We start from the raw sequence: 11402 nt of genomic DNA, 5'->3' as shown, positions 1-11402 counted from the left end.
GGTCGCTTTGCTGATACTGGTTCTAGGGAAATGGGTCGCTTTGCTGATACTGGTTCTAGGGAAATGGGTCGCTTTGCTGATACTGGTTCTAGGGAAACAGGTTGGTTTGCTGATACTGATACTTTTCAATTTCGGTTTACTTCTGTGAACGGATGTAAAAATAGCTTTAATGTTTTCTGTCAATGAGTTTAAATAGTTATTTATTTACTCAGATTATTTTAAAGGGAACAACGCACAATAACAGACAAGTTAAATTGGCTAAAAAAATTATATTTATTATTATTATTTATTATATTTATTGGTGTATTAAGTTCTGTTAAGCTGCTCTTGGCAGTTGGTGGTCACCATAGTAACCAGTAACCGACAGCTCCTCCCCCTTTTTCTGTTGCCGTCGGTAACTGTGGACCATATTAGGATCGGCTCTTTGTTTTCTTTACAAATATTTTTATTTTAGCATATATTTTAGACAAATTTAATAATATACAGTGTTGCATTGGTAATTGCGCTATATTTTGTATATGTTTTTAACTGTTAATAATGTCGTCCATTTTAGCTATGTTTAATTTTACAAATGTTAAGTGCTGCCAACTGCTCATTGGGAGACGAACATAGAAGGGTTACATACTATATCAAAACCAAGCAATTTTAGACGTCTAAAAATCTTTTTTTTTTTTTTTTTGGTTAAATAAAAACGCATAAAATCCCCAGTTTTTTAGATGGTGGCAACTTATCCCAATGGCAAAATAACTGGATATTTATTCACTAAAACTTCTGTAAATTCTATGGAGAAAACTATTATGGAGATGATAAAGCTTGAAGAACAAATAAAAGATGGTTGCCACTTTATCGGGGTGAGAGGTTTGAGTGTCCCAATGATCCTGGAGCTGTGCTGTCAGGGACTTTATGCCCCTGGTAGGGTCACCCAAGGCAGACAGGTCCTAGGTTGAGGGACCAGACAAAGCTCACCCTGAAGACCCCTTTGATGAATGTGAATGTTGGATTTGGTCTTCCCTCGCCCGGATGTGGGGCACGATGGCGAGCGCCTTGCGGCCGGGCTTTTACCCATGGAGCCCGGCCGGGCTCAGCCTGAAGAGGAGACATGGGTCCCCTCTCCCATGGGCCCACCACCTGTCAGAGGGCCCAAAGGGGTCGGGTGCAGTGTGGGATGGGTGGTGGTCGAGGGTGGGGTCCCTGGCGATCTGTTCCTTGGTTGCAGAAGCCCTATCTGGTGGGGAAGGAGCCGGAGCTAGTGTGAGGTTGACTGTCTCTGTAAACAAAATTGCCCTTCAAAAAATATAGCTTATTTTAATTTATCATGTGATTAATTGATTCGTTGCTTATGCCGACAGGCTTACTTCCAACAAGTTTAAGTGTCCAAATCTGAAAATAATATCCAAGAGTCAGTTCAATGTTGTTCAATCAACTCACTATTTCATTCGTTGGATGCAATATGAAGACGTCGAGCAAATGTCTGTAGGAGCTTCTGTCATTTTTACATAAAAGTAATTATGTTTAGTATCATTTTCAGTGTAGGACAAGTGTTAACAGATATTAGCCTCAGGGTTGGTGGATATTATTAACGGAGGGGTCGCAGTAATCAACAAGGGGCCGCTGTGATGTAAAATAAGAACATATTAACCTGTCAGAACTGACTTCTGTTTCTCATGGTTGAACTTTACGACGTTACTTTGGCTCTGTGTTTATAACAAGACTTGCTGTAGCGAGTCAAAGTCTTCACTGTAGTGAAACATGTTGATTTTTTCCCCTTATAAATGTATTTAAAAATTTTAAAAGTATGTAAACTGAGTCGTTGAATGATATTTTTACAATGTGTTTAATAAAAAAATCATGTTTTATAATTTTTCTAAGGGGTAGATCCAGGTTTTCTAATGTCTGGAGAGACATTATCTATTGATATTGATATTGATCACATGTCTATCATGACATATGTTGCTGTTGATTTTTTGTTTGGCCCTAATACACTGCAAAACTACAAAATCTTACCAAGTATTTTTGGTCGGTCCAGTTCAAATATCTTAGTACACTTGAAATAAGACAAAGCTAACTTACAAGTAACTTTTCAGCAAGATATATGAGCTTGTTTTAAGAAAATAATTCCTTAGTGTTGATGAAAAAGTATTAGTTATAAGTGAAATAATCTGCCAATGGAACAAGACATTTTCTCATATTACAACTTATATTATATTTGACTTATAACTAATACTTTTTAATCAATTTTAAGGAATTATTGACTTAAAACACATTTGTAGTTCTTTGCTAAAAAGTTACTTCTCAGTTATTTTAGTCTTGTACTAATTTATTTGCACTAGAAACTAGACCAAACATACTTGGAAAGATTTTGTGTTTTTTCAGTGTATTAGTTGGGCAATAAATCAAATCAATAGATTTCTCACAGCTAGCTAAGCAAAGTTAGTGGCATCAACTAACTCATTCACTCTCTGGTTACCTAGCAACAGCTCACTCAGAGATTCTTTGGTTACCTAGCAACAACTTGTTGAGTAACTGGCGTAGCAGCGGTTTAAAGTTTTGGCAAGTATGTCTCATAAATGCTTAAAAATAAACAACAAAAAACTGTAGCTAAAAGAAAGCAAAGGTAGTATTTCATATATTTAAAACAAAAGACAACTGATGTGAAATGTTTATGTCATGATACGTTTGTTCAAACCCAGCGACTCCTTCGCCAAGTTTGGTCAACTCCAACTTAACTTCTAGATCCACCAACGAAGCCGGGGATTTTGAGCAAATCCTCAGTTAATTTGCAGGAATTAGGAAACAACCTCTACCTCCTGAACTCGCGTCGTTCTTCACATGGTGGAGGAAGAAGAGGGAGCAGACAGTCTGAACAACGCGCTGTCAGAGAGGATGAGCGGCGGCGCTGTAATTACACTCAGGAAGGCTGGATGGCGTCAGGCCCGCCCTCCCTTCGCCTCGCCAACCTGTCCCTGGAGGCGAATTAGCTGAGCTTGCTTTCCACGGAGGAATCCAGAAAAAGTCGGTATCAAATGTCAGATTAGCATAGCAGAGCGAGAGGTAAATTATTTGGCATTATATCGCTCTTTGAAACCTGAAGTCAGAAAGTACCGACTCCATGTTTCTCCTCTGACAGCCGCCCTTGCGTGACTTTGCAGTGCTGAAACGCGCGGCTTGCGGTCTGTTTGAAAGGAGATAAATCCACGATGGGTGGCAAGTTAAAGGAGAGACAAGACGCTTAGAGTCGGGCTTCACCTGAACCCCGACGGGACTTTATCATCATACAAGCATCCTAACATGGAGGACAAAAGTGGAATATTAATCCACATATATAAACTTTTTCTGCACAAGATTAATAATTGACCTTTATAGTTTTATTAATGTTCTGTTTTTCAAAGATTCAAAGTTATTAAATACCACAATGGATCAATGAGAGGGAGGCCGGGCTGTAATCTGTTAGCTTCGACATTTATAGGAGTTTATGACTAACAGGGAATTAATGTAGAGTTGCATGACATTAAAATCTGAAAAGTGTGGCATGCATTTTGTATTCAAAATGCATGCCACCCCAAATAAAATATTCTGCAGCCAGACGTCATTGGATTAGTTAATAATTAAGTAACCACAACTCTGTAATGTCAATCAATCAATCTTTTTTTATCTTCTTGTAAATGTTTAGCAGTTTGTTTGAAAATACTTAATAAATAAAGTTTGCAGCTTGCTACAAATCACAGCAAAAATGGAAGAAGGTGTTTTGACATGGGCCTGCTTGCCTTCAACAGTAACATAGGAGCTTAACAGAGATAATGAGAAGATTTGTAAAATAAAAGCTGTTAGAAACTGCGGGATAGGTTCACTTTCCTTAGATTAAAGTATATTCAAGGATTGGAATGGCCTTGTTAAAGTCCAAACCTTAATCCAACTGAGAATTTATAGTAAGAATTAATCTAATCTTATTTTGGCTTTTTAAAATCTGTTTCAAAATTCACAATTAAACCAATTTATGTTGAATTATCACTTAGACAGAATTTAAGTGATATTGTTTAATGTCTACTAAAGAGTAAGCTCTTTAGTAGACATTATTTAAAACTGTTCTTGAAGAATTGGGACCAATTCTTTTTTCATTGTTACGTATTTTATTTAAATTTTATTAGTATTTTGTAGATGTGTTTATGTTTTCTTTTCTATATGATTGTATTTCATAAATTTATGATCAAGTGCATTGTATTACTATCACCTTCCTGCTCAAATGGGCTAAACAAATGAACCTCATTGATTAATTGATTAGTTGTTGTTTTTTCCGGTGCTATTTTAGGCAGAGACCTTATATAAGCCCCTTGGGCTTTGTTGCCTCTTTCTGCACTGATTGTTGTTGGTGGTTGTTGTTTGTTGGTAGTTTTTGGTTGCTGTTGCAGGTTTTTGTTGTTTGTAGCTGGATGTTGCTAACGGTTTTTAGTAGTTATTGTTGGTTGTTCTTTTGTGGTTGTTGTTGATGGTTGTTGTTAGTAGTTGTTGGTAGTTAGTTGTTGTTTGTTGTAGTTGGTTGTTGGTGTTGTTTGTTGGTGGTTGTGTTTTTTTAATATATCTGATCTGTACTTTAATTGTCCAAACAAACTAAGGTAAAACAGTTTAAAGAGTGATTTCATTATTGGACTCCTTTGGTTTCACTTCATTCATGCAGACAGGAAGTCCAACTTCCGACCTCTGCAATGAGAAAAAAATATATTAATTTTAGTTCTTAGAGAGCAATGAGAATCTGCAGAGCCTTATAGCTTTAGAGAAATGCGATTGTTGCATCTCTGCTCTGCTGCGTGGCCGGTGCGAGCAGTCTGCCCCCAACGCCGAGCCGTCTCATCCGTCAGACTGACAGCGGGCGTTGACGGCTGGTGCTGACTCGTGGGGAGGCCGGCGGCCGCTCCAGAACCCGGGTCAGAGCTCCAGATCAGGACGCCATCTCCGTCTGTCACATCCTGTCACCAGAGGGCCGCGGGTGACGGATCAGAGTGTCAGTCGGGTTCTGGATCCTTCGGTAAAAACGCGACCCCTCCTTCGACCTCTGTCACCTTTTACTGCAGGTGTCTGGTGGGATGGCACTGATACGGCCGCTGTCTGTCTGAAGCTACAGGTTAAACAGGGAATGATGATCGCTCATGTCAGCAATGACCCAGACCGCCTCACGCCGCCGACCCCTTTCCTCTGCTTTCAGCCCAAATTAGCTGAACAGAACTACGACAAAACGAGACGATCACAGAGCAGATGTGTTAGTTACCAAACCGACGAAGAGAAATCAATCCGAGTTCAGAATCGTAGCTTTATTTGCTTTCATCTGCAAAAACACAAAATCTCACCAAGTGTTGCTGGTCTAGGTTTTTAGTACATTTGAAAAAAGACAACGTTAACTTAAAAGTACATTTTCAAGAAGATATGGGAGCTTGTTTTAAGTAAATAATTACTTAATATTGACAAAAAAATACTAGCAGATAAATTCACTTATAACAAGGGAAACGTGTCTTGTTATAAGTGAATTGATCTGCCAATCCATCATTATTAAATAGTTATTGACTTAAAACAAGTTCCTATATAGTACTGAAAAGTTACTTTTTTAGTTTTGTTTTATTTCAATGTACTAACAGAAACTAGACCAAAATTACTTTGTAAAATTCTGTGTTTCTACAATTCTTAGCTACAGTTAAGCATATTTTATTTCAATTTCGGTTTACTACTGCGAACGGATGTAATAGCTTTAAGGTTGTCTGTCAATGAGTTTAAATAGTTATTTATCTACTAAGATTATTTTAAAGGGAACAACGTACAGTAACATAGACAACTTGAATTGGATAAAAGAATTATATTTATTAATAATAATAATAATTATTATTATTTATTATATTTATTGGTGTATTAAGTTCTGTTAAGCTGCTCTTGGCAGTTGGTGGTCACCATAGTAACCAGTAACCGACAGCTCCTCCCCCTTTTTCTGTTGCCGTCGGTAACTGTGGACCAATCAAATTTAATAATATACATGTTGCATTAGTAATTGCGCTATGTTTTGTATATGTTTTTAACTGTTATTATTAATATTGTCCATTTTAGCTACGTTTAATTTTACAAATGTTAAGTGCTGCCAACTGATCATTGGGAGTTAATAATGCTTTGTAGTTTGTTTATGTTTATTTGTTGAATTTTATTTAATGTTTAGAGGCAGAAGCTGCTGGACTGATGATAACCACCAACTTGATTTGCTCTTTTGTTAGAATAAATGCAGTGAACCTGAATGTGATTGTTGTAAAGTCAACCTACTGGACCTGAGACAAACATAGAAGGGGTTGCATATATCAAAAACAAGCAATTTTTGACATCTAAAAATAATTTTAATTTGTTAAATAAAAAACACATACAATCCCCAGTTTTTTAGATGGTGGCAACTTATCCCAATGGCAAAATAACTGGATATTTATTTACTAAAACTTCTGTAAATTTGGTTTAGTTTACCTCAGCTGCATCAATCTCTGTATAGTAATAGAGATATATGGTTATTTCTAATGCGAGGCACAAAAACATCCAAATTATTTTCTGTTCCACTATTGAAATACGGTTTGTAATTGGTGAGAAAAACTAAATTAGATTCAGGTATGTTATTTCAAATACAAACTGTGAGGCTTATGAGGTTAACAGAAAGGGAAAACAAGTTATAATCGTCCTTTTGTAAGATTTTCTTGCCGTTTGAGGAAAATAATTTCAGTCGCTTCGCTTCTTGAAGGTAACGCAGTAAATGTGAGAAGCAGAGCCTCGTCTGAGTCAGGTAGCTAGGAAACAGCCTGCCAGCCGGCGGAGGAGGGTTTGCAGAGGATGCTGCAGGGAAACTGTGACTTTTCAGATCCTCCTCTTGCGTCACAGATTTAGATGCTCACCTACTGGAAGACGGGGGGGGGGGTTTGCTTGCGGATGGGTCAGAATACTTGTGGATTTTACCTATGTGTTGACTTTTTTCTGTATTTGTAGGCTGAGGCCGGGTTTTTTCTGTCCTGAACTCCCACTGATTCAGGCTTCCTGCCAGGATTTGGTTAGAAAATACCAGCATGTGAGGGAGTTTCTCTTCAGAACTGGGTCACTCAAACCTTCTGCCTTGTAATTAAATTCACCTTTTACCTGTTTTCTGCTGAAGGAATGATTTTAATTCACTAGACCAGACATGTTTTTTTCTGAATAAGTGATATTTGTGTCTGCTGGGATTATTTATGATAAAGCGGTTGCGGCGTGGGCGCAGTTTACTCACCTCGGCTGTGACACACGCCATGATGCAGTGATGATAAGATCCATCTGCTTTATTCGTCTGTTTGTTTGAAACCTGAGGGAATGGTTTACGACACCGCAGCGTCGTCGTAGTGAATTTTAAAGAGTTTTCGTCAGATTCGGAGGCTGTAAATTCGACCTCCTAGATCTCAGAGCGGAGATTTGCGGTTTCGTTTTTTTTTTTTTAATGTTCTGGACGACCCAGAGGATGGGCCGGGTGTCAAACCCTTATTTTGACTTCCTTCGTTTTCGCCGCTCTCCGTCTTGTTTGTGTATCTTCTCAGAGTTCCTGGGATTGTCTCCATGTTTAATTCATGCAGAGTTTGTGTACAAGTCAGCGAGTTTCTCTTCCTCTTCCTCTCCGCCGCAGCTGAAGGAGGGGTGGCAGGAAACGAGGCCGAGCGGGTCAGTTTGATCTCAGACCAGAGAGAGTTTGTGATGATTTACAGCCGGCCCACCTGTCAGCCGCAGATGTCAGTCAGGAGGATCGACCCGCTGTCTCCTCTGAGTGAAACAACATGACATTTCTGTGCTGCTCAGAAACACTTCTGCCCTGGAGTTGTTTCTGTAAAACAAACTTTCTTTGTTTGTTTTCTTAACTCTACATTTGTTGCTGAGTTCTGGTTTCTAAGGAAGAGGATTAGGGACACTGGAAAAAATAATAATTTTGACATTTTTCTCAGAATTTTGACTTTAATCTCCTGAGATCAAAAGTCAGAATCCTCTTCTTTTTTGGTCCTAATCTTCTTCCATAGATTTCTCTAAAAGTTATTGGATCGAAGTATCTAATACTTTAATTAAGGCCAATTATGTGATAATTTGGAAAATATTCACAAGAATGATTGTTTGTTAGTTTCATACTAACAGTAGATGCCTCTTGCTTATTTAATTAAAGTAAAAATATTTGTCTAGAAATATTGGCAAAATCAATGCATTTATTTTTATTTAATTATTTTTAAAATTATATAATTTTCTATTCTTACTGTTATCATAGATAAACATAACAAAGTATAAACATAAAATATTATTTATATAAATATCTTTATTTAGATTTCTTTTTCTATTATTTTTATTTTTTACTTTAATGTGTGTTCATACTAGCCCTCTACATAGGGTCAGTTTTAGGTCATATTTATTAATTTTTGGTATTTTATTTGATGTTATCTATTCTGTTTTGTTGTTTTATTTTTCCTTTTCAAACCTTTTTTTTTTAAGAAATAGCTTTGGGGTATAACTGAGTCATTCCTACCAACACAAGCCAAATTATGGTCACTTCAATAAATACTGTTTTTTTAAAAATCACATAAAAAATGATTAAAATAAAACAGAATAAAGTCTGAGTTGTGCTGAGGAATGATGCCCAATGTGTGTAAATGATGGATGCAATCAATATGTGGAAAACATCTGGATTATGAATCAAACTATTGGAATCGCTCCCGAATCTGAATACAGAACAATTAACCAAAAGGCAATAAAGTAAAAACAAAGAAACTTTTCAGAGTAAAAGCATGTTGCTGTAGCAACACTGATTCATCATAATGTCTCTCTCTCTCTCTAAGCAACAGATATTTTCTAAATGTAGATTTTAAATGGTTCATAGTAATACTAATCTGTAAAGTTTTATCTCTACTTAGAAAGTCCTTTTACCAATGACTGTTTAATCATATAGTAATAATTTAAACGGTTAGCTAGCAAAACACCAAAACACATGGGTCCGTCCTTTCTTGAGGTTTTATTTTAATCCATTTTGTTAAGTCAAAAAGTTGTTTCTTCAGACATTTGTTGGTGTTTTAAGTCCTGTTGCGCTGCTTCGTTTGGCAGTTGGTGGTTACCATAGTAACCAGTAACTGACAGCTCCTCCCCCTTTTTTTTTCTGTTGCCGCCTGTTAGCTGTGGCAGCTCTGTGTTTTCTTTACAACTTTGACTTATTTATTTCCTAATTTGTCTTAGAAGTGTCATTAGAATCAGAATCAGTTTTATTGGCCATGATTCTGAGCACAAACAGAATCTGACTTCAGTTTTAAGTGAACTTTAGAGGAAATAAAGAATGAGTAGAACAGTATGTACATGAGCGTATGTACTGCCAAGTGTTTACATAAGAAAAAAAAGAAAGAGAAAGCCAGAGTGTGGTGAGATTTAATCAAAAGTGAATTAATAAAGTATTAGGATGGGAAGGTTCTTGAATTGTTTTATCCTCCTCTTTTTCAGTTGAACTTTTCTGCAGAATTACTGCAATAAAATGTAGCAGATGGATTACAAAACATTTGGGATAGTTTCATCGCTCTCAGGAATAACATCAGTTCTAGGAAAACCAAGAACCACCATTTGAAAGCTATTCAAATGGTGAAAATATATTTCAGCAAATAGCAGCAGCAGAGCAAGAGTAAAGATGAAAAAGATGAGCTAAACGAAGAGTAAACATTGGTTTTAGACTCATTAGGGAGCCTGAAAGTTGACTCCTAACCAAACACAGCTTGGTATCCCTTGGTTATGAGTTATGATTTTGAAATAAAATTGTCTTAACAGCTACATGTCACATGGGAAATTATTTCAAATAACAAAAACCTTCAAGAAAATAAAGCAAATGAAAAATGAAAAACAGGGCACTGAATGAAAATTTAGAGCAATTAATTAAACTCTGCTGCACTTGGTAAGGCTGTAAATAACCAAGAAAAAATATCTGCATCAATTACAGCTGCAGGGAGATTTTAACTATATTCAGCAGCTATTATCTGTGTTTTTGTGCCGTTTTTCCAGGTGTGGTGTTGAAAAAAAAAAATCAAACTATCTCCATGAAATGAGTTTTAATCGTGCTGAGAATCATTTACAGCTGCGACCATGAAAATGAGGCGACGCATGTTGTAAAGCCAGGTGTAATTATCATATATATGAGGATTATACTGAGCTGATATTATCATATGTCTCCTCTCGCTTAATACGCACCGTTGGAGCTGCTGAGTACGAATGTGTCAAAACATTCACATTAATTATCCAGCTCACCCCAGACTGTCAAGGTTTGGAAATAATGACTCCAGTCAATCTCTAAATTTGAAATTAATGACCACTATTAATATTTATTTTTGCAGGTACAACACCACCAGACTGCCACTGTGTTATCTTTTAATGAGGCTAAAGTAGTTTACTGGGAAAGTGGACCATGGTTGAATAAGTTGTGGTTCAAGTTTAATGTCATGTGAGTAACTTTAAACATGCTAGGACGCGGTTAGCTTAGCATGTAGCCTTAAATCCTAAAGATCCTAGACTTTTTGCTAGATATCACTCATTAACAGCAAACCAAATATTTAATGTGAAGAGAAAAAACTTGAAATATAAAACTTAGACTTTACTTGCTGTGAAAAAGATAAATATGTTTAGTAAAATAAAGGCTAAAGGAGATTAGCACAGTAAAAGCTAAAATAGAGGAACTACAGCATAATATTGTCGGATACTTAGCATGTTAGCCTCAACGAAGTTCACAAATCTTTTTTTTTTTTAAGTCTTTAACTACTGAAATAAACATTTTCTATCAAATCTATAAAATGTTTACCGATTCAAGCCTGTACTGTTTGTACGGTTTGGTCAGCATGAAAACTGACCAAATGTAATATTTTTTGCATACGAAAATAAATAAATATAAATGTTTATAAATATAAATGTTTGCGCAAACAAAATAGAAAGAGATAAAAACCTGTTTTAATGTTGAATTTATGAAATAATGACTCAAATTATCATGTGTTTGTAATGACTAAACTACCTCCTAATTTATTGGATTATTATTTAACGCTGCATAATATTGGGAATAAGTCTAAAATGCAATGTACAGTACATGCATTTTTAACCACAAGTTTAAAAATTTCCTTTATTTTATGGTTAATTCTTATGAATCTTATATTTTCATTATTTATTAAAATGTTAAATTGATATAATTCAGTTTGGTTTAGTATAATAATAAGTCAGAGTAAGTTTATTTGCTCATTTTTAATTTGCTTTGCAGTTGTGCGTCAATCATAGTTTATTCGTTTGTGTACAGCGGCAGCCATCTTGAGAGTCCCACATTATTACTTCCTGTTATTTTTCAAGGCAGAAAAGAAGAAAAACTATTTCATTTCACAGGAAAA

The 11402-nt window shown here is 36.1% G+C and overlaps 1 long non-coding RNA gene and 1 pseudogene across 1 annotated transcript; both read right to left on the bottom strand.

Moving 5' to 3' along the window:
- Positions 1–11402, bottom strand: part of LOC106955416 (ankyrin repeat and BTB/POZ domain-containing protein BTBD11-A pseudogene) — a 126954-nt pseudogene that overhangs the window by 23752 nt on the left and 91800 nt on the right.
- Positions 6370–10616, bottom strand: LOC106955414 (uncharacterized). The gene is made up of 2 exons (XR_001426571.1): positions 9978–10616; positions 6370–9940 (listed from the first exon to the last, which is right to left on the bottom strand). It is a non-coding gene; the product is annotated as an uncharacterized LOC106955414 (long non-coding RNA).

The sequence above is a fragment of the Poecilia latipinna genome, unplaced genomic scaffold (genome assembly GCF_001443285.1).
Source record: "Poecilia latipinna isolate Pla-1442-1.1 unplaced genomic scaffold, P_latipinna-1.0 Scaffold732, whole genome shotgun sequence".
Lineage (NCBI taxonomy): Eukaryota > Metazoa > Chordata > Actinopteri > Cyprinodontiformes > Poeciliidae > Poecilia > Poecilia latipinna.
This window is presented reverse-complemented; position numbering and strand designations above follow the sequence as displayed.